The sequence below is a fragment of the Salmo salar genome, chromosome ssa11, assembly GCF_905237065.1.
Source record: "Salmo salar chromosome ssa11, Ssal_v3.1, whole genome shotgun sequence".
Taxonomy (NCBI): Eukaryota; Metazoa; Chordata; class Actinopteri; order Salmoniformes; family Salmonidae; genus Salmo; species Salmo salar.
Window position 1 is genome coordinate 42921428 of NC_059452.1, and position 20485 is coordinate 42941912.

The following is a 20485-nucleotide window of genomic DNA, read 5'->3' on the forward strand; positions in this document are numbered from 1 at the left end:
CCATCCCCTATAGACAATACAGCCCAAAACAACAGCTTAATCACTCTCCATCCCCTATAGACAATACAGCCCATAACAACAGCTTAATCACTCTCCATCCCCTATAGACAATACAGCCCAAAACCACAGCTTCATCACTCTCCATCCCCTATAGACAATACAGCCCATAACCACAGTGTAACGACTCTCCATCCCCTATAGACAATACAGCGCATAACAACAGCTTAATCACTCTCCATCCCCTATAGACAATACAGCCCTTAACCACAGTGTAATGACTCTCCATCCCCTATAGACAATACAGCCCATAACCACAGCTTAATCACTCTCCATCCCCTATAGACAATACAGCCCATAACAACAGCTTAATCACTCTCCATCCCCTATAGACAATACAGCCCATAACAACAGCTTAATCACTCTCCATCCCCTATAGACAATACAGCCCATAACCACAGCTTAATCAATCTCCATCCCCTATAGACAATACAGCCCATAACCACAGCTTAATCACTCTCCATCCCCTATAGACAATACAGCCCATAACCACAGCGTAATGACTCTCCATCCCCTATAGAAAATACAGCCCATAACCACAGCTTAATCACTCTCCATCCCCTATAGACAATACAGCCCAAAACCACAGCTTAATCACTCTCCATCCCCTATAGACAATACAGCCCATAACCACAGTGTAACGACTCTCCATCCCCTATAGACAATACAGCCCATAACAACAGCTTAATCACTCTCCATCCCCTATAGACAATACAGCCCTTAACCACAGTGTAATGACTCTCCATCCCCTATAGACAATACAGCCCATAACCACAGCTTAATCACTCTCCATCCCCTATAGACAATACAGCCCATAACAACAGCTTAATCACTCTCCATCCCCTATAGACAATACAGCACATAACAACAGCTTCATCACTCTCCATCCCCTATAGACAATACAGCCCTTAACCACAGTGTAATGACTCTCCATCCCCTATAGACAATACAGCCCATAACCACAGCTTAATGACTCTCCATCCCCTATAGACATTACAGCCCATAACAACAGCTTCATCACTCTCCATCCCCTATAGACAATACAGCCCTTAACCACAGTGTAATGACTCTCCATCCCCTATAGACAATACAGCCCATAAAAACAGCTTAATCACTCTCCATCCCCTATAGACAATACAGCCCTTAACCACAGCGTAATCACTCTCCATCCCCTATAGACAATACAGCCCTTAACAACAGCTTAATCACTCTCCATCCCCTATAGACAATACAGCCCAAAACCACAGCTTAATCACTCTCCATCCCCTATAGACAATACAGCCCATAACCACAGTGTAACGACTCTCCATCCCCTATAGACAATACAGCCCATAACCACAGTGTAATGACTCTCCATCCCCTATAGACAATACAGCCCATAACAACAGCTTAATCACTCTCCATCCCCTATAGACAATACAGCCCAAAACCACAGCTTAATCACTCTCCATCCCCTATAGACAATACAGCCCATAACCACAGTGTAACGACTCTCCATCCCCTATAGACAATACAGCCCATAACAACAGCTTAATCACTCTCCATCCCCTATAGACAATACAGCCCTTAACCACAGTGTAATGACTCTCCATCCCCTATAGACAATACAGCCCATAACCACAGCTTAATCACTCTCCATCCCCTATAGACAATACAGCCCATAACAACAGCTTAATCACTCTCCATCCCCTATAGACAATACAGCCCATAACCACAGCTTAATCACTCTCCATCCCCTATAGACAATACAGCCCATAACAACAGCTTAATCACTCTCCATCCCCTATAGACAATACAGCCCATAACAACAGCTTAATCACTCTCCATCTCCCTATAGACAATACAGCCCATAACCACAGCTTAATCACTCTCCATCCCCTATAGACAATACAGCCCATAACAACAGCTTAATCACTCTCCATCCCCTAAAGGCAATACAGCCCTTAACAAGAGATTCATCACTCTCCATCCCCTATAGACAATACAGCCCTTAACAACAGCTTAATCACTCTCCATCCCCTATAGACAATACAGCCCTTAACAACAGCTTCATCACTCTCCATCCCCTATAGACAATACAGCCCTTAACCACAGTGTAATGACTCTCCATCCCCTATAGACAATACAGCCCATAACCACAGCTTAATGACTCTCCATCCCCTATAGACAATACAGCCCATAACAACAGCTTAATCACTCTCCATCCCCTATAGACAATACAGCCCTTAACCACAGTGTTATGACTCTCAATCCCCTATAGACAATACAGCCCATAAACAAACAGCTTAATCACTCTCCATCCCCTATAGACAATACAGCCCTTAACAACAGCTTAATCACTCTCCATCCCCTATAGACAATACAGCCCATAACAACAGCTTAATCACTCTCCATCTCCTATAGACAATACAGCCCTTAACCACAGCTTAATCACTCTCCATCCCCTATAGACAATACAGCCCATAACAACAGCTTAATCACTCTCCATCCCCTATAGACAATACAGCCCATAACAACAGCTTAATCACTCTCCATCCCCTATAGACAATACAGCCCTTAACAACAGCTTAATCACGCTCCATCCCCTATAGACAATACAGCCCATAACAACAGCTTCATCACTCTCCATCCCCTATAGACAATACAGCCCATAACCACAGTGTAATGACTCTCCATACTCTATAGACAATACAGCCCATAACCACAGCTTCATCACTCTCCATCCACTATAGACAATACAGCCCATAACAAGAGATTCATCACTCTCCATCCCCTATAGACAATACAGCCCTTAACAACAGCTTAATCACTCTCCATCCCCTATAGACAATACAGCCCATAACAAGAGATTCATCACTCTCCATCCCCTATAGACAATACAGCCCATAACAACAGCTTAATCACTCTCCATCCCCTATAGACAATACAGCCCTTAACAACAGCTTAATCACTCTCCATCCCCTATAGACAATACAGCCCAAAACCACAGCTTCATCACTCTCCATCCCCTATAGACAATACAGCCCATAACCACAGTGTAACGACTCTCCATCCCCTATAGACAATACAGCCCATAACAACAGCTTAATCACTCTCCATCCCCTATAGACAATACAGCCCTTAACCACAGTGTAATGACTCTCCATCCCCTATAGACAATACAGCCCATAACCACAGCTTAATCACTCTCCATCCCCTATAGACAATACAGCCCATAACAACAGCTTAATCACTCTCCATCCCCTATAGACAATACAGCCCATAACAACAGCTTAATCACTCTCCATCCCCTATAGACAATACAGCCCATAACAACAGCTTCATCACTCTCCATCCCCTATAGACAATACAGCCCATAACAACAGCTTAATCACTCTCCATCCCCTATAGACAATACAGCCCATAACAACAGCTTAATCACTCTCCATCCCCTATAGACAATACAGCCCATAACCACAGTGTAATGACTCTCCATCCCCTATAGAAAATACAGCCCATAACCACAGCTTCATCACTCTCCATCCCCTATAGACAATACAGCCCAAAACCACAGCTTCATCACTCTCCATCCCCTATAGACAATACAGCCCATAACCACAGTGTAACGACTCTCCATCCCCTATAGACAATACAGCCCATAACAACAGCTTAATCACTCTCCATCCCCTATAGACAATACAGCCCTTAACCACAGTGTAATGACTCTCCATCCCCTATAGACAATACAGCCCATAACCACAGCTTCATCACTCTCCATCCCCTATAGACAATACAGCCCATAACAACAGCTTAATCACTCTCCATCCCCTATAGACAATACAGCCCATAACAACAGCTTAATCACTCTCCATCCCCTATAGACAATACAGCCCTTAACAACAGCTTAATCACTCTCCATCCCCTATAGACAATACAGCCCATAACAACAGCTTAATCACTCTCCATCTCCTATAGACAATACAGCCCTTAACCACAGCTTAATCACTCTCCATCCCCTATAGACAATACAGCCCATAACAACAGCTTAATCACTCTCCATCCCCTAAAGACAATACAGCCCTTAACAACAGCTTCATCACTCTCCATCCCCTATAGACAATACAGCCCATAACCACAGTGTAATGACTCTCCATCCTCTATAGACAATACAGCCCATAACCACAGCTTCATCACTCTCCATCCACTATAGACAATACAGCCCATAACAAGAGATTAATCACTCTCCATCCCCTATAGACAATACAGCCCTTAACAACAGCTTAATCACTCTCCATCCCCAATAGACAATACAGCCCATAACCACAGCTTAATCACTCTCCATCCCCTATAGACAATACAGCCCTTAACCACAGTGTAATGACTCTCCATCCCCTATAGACAATACAGCCCATAACCACAGCTTAATGACTCTCCATCCCCTATAGACAATACAGCCCATAACAACAGCTTAATCACTCTCCATCCCCTATAGACAATACAGCCCTTAACCACAGTGTTATGACTCTCAATCCCCTATAGACAATACAGCCCATAAAAACAGCTTAATCACTCTCCATCCCCTATAGACAATACAGCCCTTAACAACAGCTTAATCACTCTCCATCCCCCATAGACAATACAGCCCATAACAACAGCTTAATCACTCTCCATCTCCTATAGACAATACAGCCCTTAACCACAGCTTAATCACTCTCCATCCCCTATAGACAATACAGCCCATAACAACAGCTTAATCACTCTCCATCCCCTATAGACAATACAGCCCATAACAACAGCTTAATCACTCTCCATCCCCTATAGACAATACAGTCCTTAACAACAGGTTAATCACGCTCCATCCCCTATAGACAATACAGCCCATAACAACAGCTTAATCACTCTCCATCCCCTATAGACAATACAGCCCATAACCACAGTGTAATGACTCTCCATCCCCTATAGACAATACAGCCCATAACCACAGCTTAATCACTCTCCATCCCCTATAGACAATACAGCCCATAACAACAGCTTCATCACTCTCCATCCCCTATAGACAATACAGCCCTTAACAACAGCTTAATCACTCTCCATCCCCTATAGACAATACAGCCCATAACAAGAGATTCATCACTCTCCATCCCCTATAGACAATACAGCCCATAACAACAGCTTAATCACTCTCCATCCCCTATAGACAATACAGCCCTTAACAACAGCTTAATCACTCTCCATCCCCTATAGACAATACAGCCCAAAACCACAGCTTCATCACTCTCCATCCCCTATAGACAATACAGCCCATAACCACAGTGTAACGACTCTCCATCCCCTATAGACAATACAGCGCATAACAACAGCTTAATCACTCTCCATCCCCTATAGACAATACAGCCCTTAACCACAGTGTAATGACTCTCCATCCCCTATAGACAATACAGCCCATAACCACAGCTTCATCACTCTCCATCCCCTATAGACAATACAGCCCATAACAACAGCTTAATCACTCTCCATCCCCTATAGACAATACAGCCCATAACAACAGCTTAATCACTCTCCATCCCCTATAGACAATACAGCCCATAACAACAGCTTAATCAATCTCCATCCCCTATAGACAATACAGCCCATAACCACAGCTTAATCACTCTCCATCCCCTATAGACAATACAGCCCATAACCACAGTGTAATGACTCTCCATCCCCTATAGACAATACAGCCCATAACCACAGCTTCATCACTCTCCATCCCCTATAGACAATACAGCCCAAAACCACAGCTTAATCACTCTCCATCCCCTATAGACAATACAGCCCATAACCACAGTGTAACGACTCTCCATCCCCTATAGACAATACAGCCCATAACAACAGCTTAATCACTCTCCATCCCCTATAGACAATACAGCCCTTAACCACAGTGTAATGACTCTCCATCCCCTATAGACAATACAGCCCATAACCACAGCTTCATCACTCTCCATCCCCTATAGACAATACAGACCATAACAACAGCTTAATCACTCTCCATCTCCTATAGACAATACAGCCCTTAACCACAGCTTAATCACTCTCCATCCCCTATAGACAATACAGCCCATAACAACAGCTTAATCACTCTCCATCCCCTAAAGGCAATACAGCCCTAAACAACAGCTTAATCACGCTCCATCCCCTATAGACAATACAGCCCATAGCCACAGCTTCATCACTCTCCATCCCCTATAGACAATACAGCCCATAACCACAGTGTAATGACTCTCCATCCTCTATAGACAATACAGCCCATAACCACAGCTTCATCACTCTCCATCCACTATAGACAATACAGCCCATAACAAGAGATTCATCACTCTCCATCCCCTATAGACAATACAGCCCTTAACAACAGCTTAATCACTCTCCATCCCCTATAGACAATACAGCCCATAACCACAGCTTCATCACTCTCCATCCCCTATAGACAACACAGCCCTTAACCACAGTGTAATGACTCTCCATCCCCTATAGACAATACAGCCCATAACCACAGCTTAATGACTCTCCATCCCCTATAGACAATACAGCCCATAACAACAGCTTCATCACTCTCCATCCCCTATAGACAATACAGCCCTTAACCACAGTGTAATGACTCTCAATCCCCTATAGACAATACAGCCCATAACAACAGCTTAATCACTCTCCATCCCCTATAGACAATACAGCCCTTAACAACAGCTTAATCACTCTCCATCCCCCATAGACAATACAGCCCATAACAACAGCTTAATCACTCTCCATCTCCTATAGACAATACAGCCCTTAACCACAGCTTAATCACTCTCCATCCCCTATAGACAATACAGCCCATAACAACAGCTTAATCACTCTCCATCCCCTATAGACAATACAGCCCATAACAACAGCTTAATCACTCTCCATCCCCTATAGACAATACAGCCCTTAACAACAGGTTAATCACGCTCCATCCCCTATAGACAATACAGCCCATAACAACAGCTTCATCACTCTCCATCCCCTATAGACAATACAGCCCATAACCACAGTGTAATGACTCTCCATCCTCTATAGACAATACAGCCCATAACCACAGCTTCATCACTCTCCATCCACTATAGACAATACAGCCCATAACAAGAGATTCATCACTCTCCATCCCCTATAGACAATACAGCCCTTAACAACAGCTTAATCACTCTCCATCCCCTATAGACAATACAGCCCATAACAAGAGATTCATCACTCTCCATCCCCTATAGACAATACAGCCCATAACAACAGCTTAATCACTCTCCATCCCCTATAGACAATACAGCCCTTAACAACAGCTTAATCACTCTCCATCCCCTATAGACAATACAGCCCAAAACCACAGCTTCATCACTCTCCATCCCCTATAGACAATACAGCCCATAACCACAGTGTAACGACTCTCCATCCCCTATAGACAATACAGCCCATAACAACAGCTTAATCACTCTCCATCCCCTATAGACAATACAGCCCTTAACCACAGTGTAATGACTCTCCATCCCCTATAGACAATACAGCCCATAACCACAGCTTCATCACTCTCCATCCCCTATAGACAATACAGCCCATAACAACAGCTTAATCACTCTCCATCCCCTATAGACAATACAGCCCATAACAACAGCTTAATCACTCTCCATCCCCTATAGACAATACAGCCCATAACCACAGCTTCATCAATCTCCATCCCCTATAGACAATACAGCCCTTAACCACAGCTTAATCACTCTCCATCCCCTATAGACAATACAGCCCATAACCACAGTGTAATGACTCTCCATCCCCTATAGAAAATACAGCCCATAACCACAGCTTCATCACTCTCCATCCCCTATAGACAATACAGCCCAAAACCACAGCTTCATCACTCTCCATCCCCTATAGACAATACAGCCCATAACCACAGTGTAACGACTCTCCATCCCCTATAGACAATACAGCCCATAACAACAGCTTAATCACTCTCCATCCCCTATAGACAATACAGCCCTTAACCACAGTGTAATGACTCTCCATCCCCTATAGACAATACAGCCCATAACCACAGCTTCATCACTCTCCATCCCCTATAGACAATACAGCCCATAACCACAGCTTAATCACTCTCCATCCCCTATAGACAATACAGCACATAACCACAGCTTCATCACTCTCCATCCCCTATAGACAATACAGCCCTTAACCACAGTGTAATGACTCTCCATCCCCTATAGACAATACAGCCCATAACCACAGCTTAATGACTCTCCATCCCCTATAGACATTACAGCCCATAACAACAGCTTCATCACTCTCCATCCCCTATAGACAATACAGCCCTTAACCACAGTGTAGTGACTCTCCATCCCCTATAGACAATACAGCCCATAAAAACAGCTTAATCACTCTCCATCCCCTATAGACAATACAGCCCTTAACCACAGTGTAATGACTCTCCATCCCCTATAGATAATATAGCCCTTAACAACAGCTTAATCACTCTCCATCCCCTATAGACAATACAGCCGAAAACCACAGCTTCATCACTCTCCATCCCCTATAGACAATACAGCCCATAACAACAGCTTAATCACTCTCCATCCCCTATAGACAATACAGCCCTTAACCACAGTGTAATGACTCTCCATCCCCTATAGACAATACAGCCCATAACCACAGCTTAATCACTCTCCATCCCCTATAGACAATACAGCCCATAACCACAGCTTAATCACTCTCCATCCCCTATAGACAATACAGCACATAACCACAGCTTCATCACTCTCCATCCCCTATAGACAATACAGCCCTTAACCACAGTGTAATGACTCTCCATCCCCTATAGACAATACAGCCCATAACCACAGCTTAATGACTCTCCATCCCCTATAGACATTACAGCCCATAACAACAGCTTCATCACTCTCCATCCCCTATAGACAATACAGCCCTTAACCACAGTGTAATGACTCTCCATCCCCTATAGACAATACAGCCCATAACAACAGCTTAATCACTCTCCATCCCCTATAGACAATACAGCCCTTAACCACAGTGTAATGACTCTCCATCCCCTATAGACAATACAGCCCTTAACAACAGCTTAATCACTCTCCATCCCCTATAGACAATACAGCCCAAAACCACAGCTTCATCACTCTCCATCCCCTATAGACAATACAGCCCATAACCACAGTGTAACGACTCTCCATCCCCTATAGACAATACAGCCCATAACAACAGCTTAATCACTCTCCATCCCCTATAGACAATACAGCCCTTAACCACAGTGTAATGACTCTCCATCCCCTATAGACAATACAGCCCATAACCACAGCTTAATCACTCTCCATCCCCTATAGACAATACAGCCCTTAACAACAGCTTCATCACTCTCCATCCCCTATAGACAATACAGCCCTTAACAACAGCTTAATGACTCTCCATCCCCTATAGAGAATACAGCCCAAAACCACAGCTTCATCACTCTACATCCCCTATAGACAATACAGCCCATAACCACAGTGTAACGACTCTCCATCCCCTATAGACAATACAGCCCATAACAACAGCGTAATCACTCTCCATCCCCTATAGACAATACAGCCCTTAACCACAGTGTAATGACTCTCCATCCCCTATAGACAATACAGCCCATAACCACAGCTTCATCACTCTCCATCCCCTATAGACAATACAGCCCATAACCACAGCTTCATCACTCTCCATCCCCTATAGACAATACAGCCCATAACAACAGCTTAATCACTCTCCATCTCCTATAGACAATCCAGCCCTTAACCACAGCTTAATCACTCTCCATCCCCTATAGACAATACAGCCCATAACAACAGCTTAATCACTCTCCATCCCCTATAGACAATACAGCCCATAACAACAGCTTAATCACTCTCCATCCCCTATAGACAATACAGCCCTTAACAACAGCTTAATCACGCTCCATCCCCTATAGACAATACAGCCCATAACCACAGCTTCATCACTCTCCATCCCCTATAGACAATACAGCCCATAACTACAGTGTAATGACTCTCCATCCCCTATAGACAATACAGCCCATAACAACAGCTTAATCACTCTCCATCCCCTATAGAAAATACAGCCCATAACAACAGCTTAATCACTCTCCATCCCCTATAGACAATACAGCCCATAACAACAGCTTAATCACTCTCCATCCCCTATAGACAATACAGCCCTTAACCACAGCTTCATCACTCTCCATCCCCTATAGACAATACAGCCCATAACAACAGCTTAAACACTCTCCATCCCCTATAGACAATACAGCCCTTAACCACAGCTTCATCACTCTCCATCCCCTATAGACAATACAGCCCTTAACAACAGCTTAATCACTCTCCATCCCCTATAGACAATACAGCCCTTAACCACAGCTTAATCACTCTCCATCCCCTATAGACAATACAGCCCATAACCACAGTGTAATGACTCTCCATCCCCTATAGACAATACAGCCCATAACCATAGCTTCATCACTCTCCATCCCCTATAGACAATACAGCCCATAACCACAGCTTCATCACTCTCCATCCCCTATAGACAATACAGCCCTTAACCACAGTGTAATGACTCTCCATCCCCTATAGACAATACAGCCCATAACAACAGCTTCATCACTCTCCATCCCCTATAGACAATACAGCCCTTAACCACAGTGTAATGACTCTCCATCCCCTATAGACAATACAGCCCATAAAAACAGCTTAATCACTCTCCATCCCCTATAGACAATACAGCCCTTAACAACAGCTTAATCACTCTCCATCCCCTATAGACAATACAGCCCATAACAACAGCTTAATCACTCTCCATCTCCTATAGACAATACAGCCCTTAACCACAGCTTAATCACTCTCCATCCCCTATAGACAATACAGCCCATAACAACAGCTTAATCACTCTCCATCCCCTATAGACAATACAGCCCTTAACAACAGCTTAATCACTCTCCATCCCCTATAGACAATACAGCCCTTAACAACAGCTTCATCACTCTCCATCCCCTATAGACATTACAGCCCATAACCACAGCTTCATCACTCTCCATCCCCTATAGACAATACAGCCCATAATCACAGTGTAATGACTCTCCATCCCCTATAGACAATACAGCCCATAACAACAGCTTCATCACTCTCCATCCCCTATAGACAATACAGCCCATAACAACAGCTTAATCACTCTCCATCCCCTATAGACAATACAGCCCAAAACCACAGCTTCATCACTCTCCATCCCCTATAGACAATACAGCCCATAACCACAGTGTAACGACTCTCCATCCCCTATAGACAATACAGCCCATAACAACAGCTTAATCACTCTCCATCCCCTATAGACAATACAGCCCTTAACCACAGTGTAATGACTCTCCATCCCCTATAGACAATACAGCCCATAACCACAGCTTAATGACTCTCCATCCCCTATAGACATTACAGCCCATAACAACAGCTTCATCACTCTCCATCCCCTATAGACAATACAGCCCTTAACCACAGTGTAGTGACTCTCCATCCCCTATAGACAATACAGCCCATAAAAACAGCTTAATCACTCTCCATCCCCTATAGACAATACAGCCCTTAACCACAGTGTAATGACTCTCCATCCCCTATAGATAATATAGCCCTTAACAACAGCTTAATCACTCTCCATCCCCTATAGACAATACAGCCGAAAACCACAGCTTCATCACTCTCCATCCCCTATAGACAATACAGCCCATAACCACAGTGTAACGACTCTCCATCCCCTATAGACAATACAGCCCATAACAACAGCTTAATCACTCTCCTTCCCCTATAGACAATACAGCCCTTAACCACAGTGTAATGACTCTCCATCCCCTATAGACAATACAGCCCATAACCACAGCTTAATCACTCTCCATCCCCTATAGACAATACAGCCCTTAACAACAGCTTCATCACTCTCCATCCCCTATAGACAATACAGCCCTTAACAACAGCTTAATGACTCTCCATCCCCTATAGACAATACAGCCCATAACCACAGCTTCATCACTCTACATCCCCTATAGACAATACAGCCCATAACCACAGTGTAACGACTCTCCATCCCCTATAGACAATACAGCCCATAACAACAGCGTAATCACTCTCCATCCCCTATAGACAATACAGCCCTTAACCACAGTGTAATGACTCTCCATCCCCTATAGACAATACAGCCCATAACCACAGCTTCATCACTCTCCATCCCCTATAGACAATACAGCCCATAACCACAGCTTCATCACTCTCCATCCCCTATAGACAATACAGCCCATAACAACAGCTTAATCACTCTCCATCTCCTATAGACAATACAGCCCTTAACCACAGCTTAATCACTCTCCATCCCCTATAGACAATACAGCCCATAACAACAGCTTAATCACTCTCCATCCCCTATAGACAATACAGCCCATAACAACAGCTTAATCACTCTCCATCCCCTATAGACAATACAGCCCATAACAAGAGATTCATCACTCTCCATCCCCTATAGACAATACAGCCCTTAACAACAGCTTAATCACGCTCCATCCCCTATAGACAATACAGCCCATAACCACAGCTTCATCACTCTCCATCCCCTATAGACAATACAGCCCATAACTACAGTGTAATGACTCTCCATCCCCTATAGACAATACAGCCCATAACAACAGCTTAATCACTCTCCATCCCCTATAGACAATACAGCCCATAACAACAGCTTAATCACTCTCCATCCCCTATAGACAATACAGCCCTTAACAACAGCTTAATCACTCTCCATCTCCTATAGACAATACAGCCCTTAACCACAGCTTCATCACTCTCCATCCCCTATAGACAATACAGCCCATAACAACAGCTTAAACACTCTCCATCCCCTATAGACAATACAGCCCTTAACCACAGCTTCATCACTCTCCATCCCCTATAGACAATACAGCCCTTAACAACAGCTTCATCACTCTCCATCCCCTATAGACAATACAGCCCTTAACCACAGCTTAATCACTCTCCATCCCCTATAGACAATACAGCCCATAACCACAGTGTAATGACTCTCCATCCCCTATAGACAATACAGCCCATAACCATAGCTTCATCACTCTCCATCCCCTATAGACAATACAGCCCATAACCACACCTTCATCACTCTCCATCCCCTATAGACAATACAGCCCTTAACCACAGTGTAATGACTCTCCATCCCCTATAGACAATACAGCCCATAACAACAGCTTCATCACTCTCCATCCCCTATAGACAATACAGCCCTTACCCACAGTGTAATGACTCTCCATCCCCTATAGACAATACAGCCCATAACAACAGCTTAATCACTCTCCATCCCCTATAGACAATACAGCCCTTAACAACAGCTTAATCACTCTCCATCCCCTATAGACAATACAGCCCATAACAACAGCTTAATCACTCTCCATCTCCTATAGACAATACATCCCTTAACCACAGCTCAATCACTCTCCATCCCCTATAGACAATACAGCCCATAACAACAGCTTAATCACTCTCCATCCCCTATAGACAATACAGCCCTTAACAACAGCTTAATCACTCTCCATCCCCTATAGACAATACAGCCCTTAACAACAGCTTCATCACTCTCCATCCCCTATAGACATTACAGCCCATAACCACAGCTTCATCACTCTCCATCCCCTATAGACAATACAGCCCATAATCACAGTGTAATGACTCTCCATCCCCTATAGACAATACAGCCCATAACAACAGCTTCATCACTCTCCATCCCCTATAGACAATACAGCCCATAACAACAGCTTAATCACTCTCCATCCCCTATAGACAATACAGCCCAAAACCACAGCTTCATCACTCTCCATCCCCTATAGACAATACAGCCCATAACCACAGTGTAATGACTCTCCATCCCCTATAGACAATACAGCCCTTAACAACAGCTTTATCACTCTCCATCCCCTATAGACAATACAGCCCTTAACAACAGCTTAATCACTCTCCATCTCATATAGACAATACAGCCCTTAACCACAGCTTCATCACTCTCCATCCCCTATAGACAATACAGCCCATAACCACAGCTTAATCACTCTCCATCCCCTATAGACAATACAGCCCTTAACCACAGCTTCATCACTCTCCATCCCCTATAGACAATACAGCCCATAACAACAGCTTAATCACTCTCCATCCCCTATAGACAATACAGCCCTTAACCACAGCTTCATCACTCTCCATCCCCTATAGACAATACAGCCCTTAACAACAGCTTCATCACTCTCCATCCCCTATAGACAAGACAGCCCTTAACCACAGCTTAATCACTCTCCATCCCCTATAGACAATACAGCCCATAACCACAGTGTAATGACTCTCCATCCCCTATAGACAATACAGCCCATAACCATAGCTTCATCACTCTCCATCCCCTATAGACAATACAGCCCATAACCACAGTGTAACGACTCTCCATCCCCTATGACAATACAGCCCATAACCACAGTGTAATGACTCTCCATCCCCTATAGACAATACAGCCCATAACCACAGCTTCATCACTCTCCATCCCCTATAGACAATACAGCCCATAACCACAGCTTAATCACTATCCATCCCCTATAGACAATACAGCCCATAACCACACCTTCATCACTCTCCATCCCCTATAGACAATACAGCCCTTAACCACAGTGTAATGACTCTCCATCCCCTATAGACAATACAGCCCATAACCACAGCGTAATGACTCTCCATCCCCTATAGACAATACAGCCCATAACAACAGCTTCATCACTCTCCATCCCCTATAGACAATACAGCCCTTAACCACAGTGTAATGACTCTCCATCCCCTATAGACAATACAGCCCATAACAACAGCTTAATCACTCTCCATCCCCTATAGACAATACAGCCCTTGACCACAGCTTCATCACTCTCCATCCCCTATAGACAATACAGCCCTTAACAACAGCTTAATCACTCTCCATCCCCTATAGACAATACAGCCCTTAACCACAGCTTAATCACTCTCCATCCCCTATAGACAATACAGCCCATAACCACAGTGTAATGACTCTCCATCCCCTATAGACAATACAGCCCATAACCACAGCTTCATCACTCTCCATCCCCTATAGACAATACAGCCCATAACCACAGTGTAATGACTCTCCATCCCCTATAGACAATACAGCCCATAACAACAGCTTCATCACTCTCCATCCCCTATAGACAATACAGCCCATAACAACAGCTTAATCACTCTCCATCCCCTATAGACAATACAGCCCTTAACAACAGCTTAATCACTCTCCATCCCCTATAGACAATACAGCCCTTAACAACAGCTTCATCACTCTCCATCCCCTATAGACATTACAGCCCATAACCACAGCTTCATCACTCTCCATCCCCTATAGACAATACAGCCCATAATCACAGTGTAATGACTCTCCATCCCCTATAGACAATACAGCCCATAACAACAGCTTCATCACTCTCCATCCCCTATAGACAATACAGCCCATAACAACAGCTTAATCACTCTCCATCCCCTATAGACAATACAGCCCAAAACCACAGCTTCATCACTCTCCATCCCCTATAGACAATACAGCCCATAATCACAGTGTAATGACTCTCCATCCCCTATAGACAATACAGCCCTTAACAACAGCTCCATCACTCTCCATCCCCTATAGACAATACAGCCCTTAACAACATCTTAATCACTCTCCATCTCCTATAGACAATACAGCCCTTAACCACAGCTTAATCACTCTCCATCCCCTATAGACAATACAGCCCATAACCACAGCTTAATCACTCTCCATCCCCTATAGACAATACAGCCCTTAACAACAGCTTCATCACTCTCCATCCCCTATAGACAATACAGCCCTTAACAACAGCTTAATCACTCTCCATCTCCTATAGACAATACAGCCCTTAACCACAGCTTCATCACTCTCCATCCCCTATAGACAATACAGCCCATAACAACAGCTTAATCACTCTCCATCCCCTATAGACAATACAGCCCTTAACCACAGCTTCATCACTCTCCATCCCCTATAGACAATACAGCCCTTAACAACAGCTTCATCACTCTCCATCCCCTATAGACAAGACAGCCCTTAACCACAGCTTAATCACTCTCCATCCCCTATAGACAATACAGCCCATAACCACAGTGTAACGACTCTCCATCCCCTATAGACAATACAGCCCATAACCACAGTGTAATGACTCTCAATCCCCTATAGACAATACAGCCCATAACCACAGCTTCATCACTCTCCATCCCCTATAGACAATACAGCCCATAACCACAGCTTAATCACTCTCCATCCCCTATAGACAATACAGCCCATAACCACACCTTCATCACTCTCCATCCCCTATAGACAATACAGCCCTTAACCACAGTGTAATGACTCTCCATCCCCTATAGACAATACAGCCCATAACCACAGCGTAATGACTCTCCATCCCCTATAGACAATACAGCCCATAACAACAGCTTCATCACTCTCCATCCCCTATAGACAATACAGCCCTTAACCACAGTGTAATGACTCTCCATCCCCTATAGACAATACAGCCCATAACAACAGCTTAATCACTCTCCATCCCCTATAGACAATACAGCCCTTAACCACAGCTTCATCACTCTCCATCCCCTATAGACAATACAGCCCTTAACAACAGCTTCATCACTCTCCATCCCCTATAGACAATACAGCCCTTAACCACAGCTTAATCACTCTCCATCCCCTATAGACAATACAGCCCATAACCACAGTGTAATGACTCTCCATCCCCTATAGACAATACAGCCCATAACCACAGCTTCATCACTCTCCATCCCCTATAGACAATACAGCCCATAACCACAGTGTAATGACTCTCCATCCCCTATAGACAATACAGCCCATAACAACAGCTTCATCACTCTCCATCCCCTAAAGACAGTACAGCCCATAACCACAGCTTCATCACTCTCCATCCCCTATAGACAATACAGCCACTAACAACAGCTTCATCACTCTCCATCCCCTGTAGACAATACAGCCCATAACCACAGTGTAATGACTCTCCATCCCCTATAGACAATACAGCCCTTAAGCACAGTGTAAAGACTCTCCATCCCCTATAGACAATAGAGCCCTTAACCACAGTGTAATGACTCTCCATCCCCTATAGACAATATAGCCCATAACAAGAGATTCATCACTCTCCATCCCCTATAGACAATACAGCCCTTAACAACAGCTTAATCACTCTCCACAGCTTCATCACTCTCCATCCCCTATAGACAATACAGCCCTTAAGCACAGTGTAATGACTCTCCATCCCCTATAGACAATACAGCCCATAACCACAGCTTCATCACTCTCCATCCACTATAGACAATACAGCCCATAACAAGAGAATTCATCACTCTCCATCCCCTATACACAATACAGCCCTTAACAACAGCTTAATCACTCTCCATCCCCTATAGACAATACAGCCCATAACAAGAGATTCATCACTCTCCATCCCCTATAGACAATACAGCCCATAACAACAGCTTAATCACTCTCCATCCCCTATAGACAATACAGCCCTTAACAACAGCTTAATCACTCTCCATCCCCTATAGACAATACAGCCGAAAACCACACCTTCATCACTCTCCATCCCCTATAGACAATACAGCCCATAACCACAGTGTAACGACTCTCCATCCCCTATAGACAATACAGCCCATAACAACAGCTTAATCACTCTCCATCCCCTATAGACAATACAGCCCATAACCACAGTGTAATGACTCTCCATCCCCTATAGACAATACAGCCCATAACCACAGCTTCATCACTCTCCATCCCCTATAGACAATACAGCCCATAACAACAGCTTAATCACTCTCCATCCCCTATAGACAATACAGCCCATAACCACAGCTTCATCACTCTTCATCCCCTATAGACAATACAGCCCTTAACCACAGTGTAATGACTCTCCATCCCCTATAGACAATACAGCCCATAACCACAGCGTAATGACTCTCCATCCCCTATAGACAATACAGCCCATAACCACAGCTTCATCACTCTCCAACCCCTATAGACAATACAGCCCATAACCACAGCTTCATCACTCTCCATCCCCTATAGACAATACAGCCCATAACAACAGCTTCATCACTCTCCATCCCCTATAGACAATACAGCCCATAACCACACCTTCATCACTCTCCATCCCCTATAGACAATACAGCCCTTAACCACAGTGTAATGACTCTCCATCCCCTATAGACAATACAGCCCATAACCACAGCGTAATGACTCTCCATCCCCTATAGACAATACAGCCCATAACAACAGCTTCATCACTCTCCATCCCCTATAGACAATACAGCCCTTAACCACAGTGTAATGACTCTCCATCCCCTATAGACAATACAGCCCTTAACCACAGCTTAATCACTCTCCATCCCCTATAGACAATACAGCCCATAACAACAGCTTAATCACTCTGCATCCCCTATAGACAATACAGCCCTTAACCACAGCTTCATCACTCTCCATCCCCTATAGACAAAGCCCTAACCACAGCAATCACTCTCCATCCCCTATAGACAATACAGCCCATAACAACAGCTTAATCACTCTGCATCCCCTATAGACAATACAGCCCTTAACCACAGCTTCATCACTCTCCATCCCCTATAGACAATACAGCCCTTAACAACAGCTTCATCACTCTCCATCCCCTATAGACAATACAGCCCTTAACCACAGCTTAATCAATCTCCATCCCCTATAGACAATACAGCCCATAACAACAGCTTAATCACTCTGCATCCCCTATAGACAATACAGCCCTTAACCACAGCTTCATCACTCTCCATCCCCTATAGACAATACAGCCCTTAACAACAGCTTCATCACTCTCCATCCCCTATAGACAATACAGCCCTTAACCACAGCTTAATCACTCTCCATCCCCTATAGACAATACAGCCCATAACCACAGTGTAATGACTCTCCATCCCCTATAGACAATACAGCCCATAACCACAGCTTCATCACTCTCCATCCCCTATAGACAATACAGCCCATAACCACAGTGTAATGACTCTCCATCCCCTATAGACAATACAGCCCATAACAACAGCTTCATCACTCTCCATCCCCTAAAGACAGTACAGCCCATAACCACAGCTTCATCACTCTCCATCCCCTATAGACAATACAGCCACCAACAACAGCTTCATCACTCTCCATCCCCTGTAGACAATACAGCCCATAACCACAGTGTAATGACTCTCCATCCCCTATAGACAATACAGCCCTTAAGCACAGTGTAATGACTCTCCATCCCCTATAGACAATAGAGCCCTTAACCACAGTGTAATGACTCTCCATCCCCTATAGACAATATAGCCCATAACAAGAGATTCATCACTCTCCATCCCCTATAGACAATACAGCCCTTAACAACAGCTTAATCACTCTCCACAGCTTCATCACTCTCCATCCCCTATAGACAATACAGCCCATAACTACAGTGTAATGACTCTCCATCCCCTATAGACAATACAGCCCATAACAACAGCTTAATCACTCTCCATCCCCTATAGACAATACAGCCCATAACAACAGCTTAATCACTCTCCATCCCCTATAGACAATACAGCCCTTAACAACAGCTTAATCACGCTCCATCCCCTATAGACAATACAGCCCATAACCACAGCTTCATCACTCTCCATCCCCTATAGACAATACAGCCCTTAACCATAGTGTAATGACTCTCCATCCTCTATAGACAATACAGCCCATAACCACAGCTTCATCACTCTCCATCCACTATAGACAATACAGCCCATAAAAAGAGATTCATCACTCTCCATCCCCTATAGACAATACAGCCCTTAACAACAGCTTAATCACTCTCCATCCCCTATAGACAATACAGCCCATAACAAGAGATTCATCACTCTCCATCCCCTATAGACAATACAGCCCATAACAACAGCTTAATCACTCTCCATCCCCTATAGACAATACAGCCCTTAACAACAGCTTAATCACTCTCCATCCCCTATAGACAATACAGCCCAAAACCACAGCTTCATCACTCTCCATCCCCTATAGACAATACAGCCCATAACCACAGTGTAACGACTCTCCATCCCCTATAGACAATACAGCCCATAACAACAGCTTAATCACTCTCCATCCCCTATAGACAATACAGCCCTTAACCACAGTGTAATGACTCTCCATCCCCTATAGACAATACAGCCCATAACCACAGCTTAATCACTCTCCATCCCCTATAGACAATACAGCCCATAACAACAGCTTAATCACTCTCCATCCC